The following is a 1,560-nucleotide window of genomic DNA, read 5'->3' as shown; positions in this document are numbered from 1 at the left end:
GAGGTTTTTATAGTACACACTAGATAACAAAGTACATAGTGTAATAACTTTATCAGGTTACATACGTGTATTCACAAAAACATCATTCCACAAACACACACTTACACACACACACACACACACACACACACACACACACACACACACACACACACACTTGGTGCTGGCACCAATACTTTTCCTGGTATATATAAATGACATGCCAGAGGGAGTAAACAGTTATATTAATTTGTTTGCAGATGATGCGAAGTTGTGTAGGTGTGTGAAGAGTGAAGAAGATTGTGAAATTTTACAGGCAGACCTGGATAAGATTTGGGAGTGGAGCAAGAGGTGGCAAATGGAATTTAATCTGAGCAAAAGTCATGTGATGGAGATGGGAAAGAGTGGAAGACGGCCAAGAGGGTCATATAAGATGGGTGAAGAAGTAGTGTTGAAAAAGGTGGAAAAGGAAAAGGATTTGGGAGTGATAATACAAGACCATGGGCAGTTTGAGGCTCATATTGATAAGATGTTTGGAGAAACGTATAATTTGATAAAAATATTGGATTAGCCTTCCATTATATGGATAAAGATATGATGAAGAAATTAATTAGTATGGTAATTAGACCAAGATTGGAATATGCTGGAGTGGTTTGGTCCCCTTATAAAAAGAAGCATATAAGGAAGTTGGAGAGATTGCAGAGAATGGCAACAAAAATGGTTCCGGAATTGGCAGAAATGACCTATGAGGAGAGATTAAAAGAAATGAATTTGCCTACCTTGGAACAAAGAAGAGAAAGAGGAGATTTAATACAGGTTTATAAACTGTTGAATGGACTGGATGAAGTGGATAATGAGCAAATGATGTTGAGAGAGGAAAACTTAAATAGAACTACAAGATCGCATAGTAAAAAGATAGCCAAGGGAATATGCTTGAAGGATGTGAAAAAATATAGTTTCCCACAAAGATGTGTGGAGGTGTGGAATGGTTTGAGTGAGGAGGTGGTGTCAGCAAGGAGTGTGCATAGTTTTAAAGGAAAGTTGGATGTGTGTAGATATGGAGACGGGGCCACACGAGTATGATACCCAGGCCCTGTAAAATTACAACTAGGTGAATACACACACACACACACACACACACACACACACACACACACACACACACACACACACACACACACACACACAGTTCAATGTCTTTGAAACAGATCAGTTTATCCTTGATGTACTGGCTATGAGCATCAAACAGATTGCCAGTCAGTCTGAGAGATGGTTGTCATTAACATCTGTTTGTGTTGTGCTCCTGGACTTTTTTCTTTATCTAGCATGTGTGGAGTGTGTTTGGGAAATCTCAATGACCATTATTCACATCATGCAGCAAGTCTGTATAGCTGAATTATTCTTTATGAAAAAGGGAATTTATAAGTACTATAAATACATATCAATCTGCCTAGAATACTATAGTAACGACTGAGTTCATCCAATGACAAATACATTCACAAGCACCTCATTTCAGTTCAGCGTAAAGAGTGCAACAGTGATAACTGAACAATATGAGATGAAAATGGTTAAGTATGGTAA

This window comes from Portunus trituberculatus, chromosome 37, assembly GCF_017591435.1.
Source record: "Portunus trituberculatus isolate SZX2019 chromosome 37, ASM1759143v1, whole genome shotgun sequence".
Lineage (NCBI taxonomy): Eukaryota > Metazoa > Arthropoda > Malacostraca > Decapoda > Portunidae > Portunus > Portunus trituberculatus.
Note: the sequence above shows the minus strand (reverse complement) of the source record.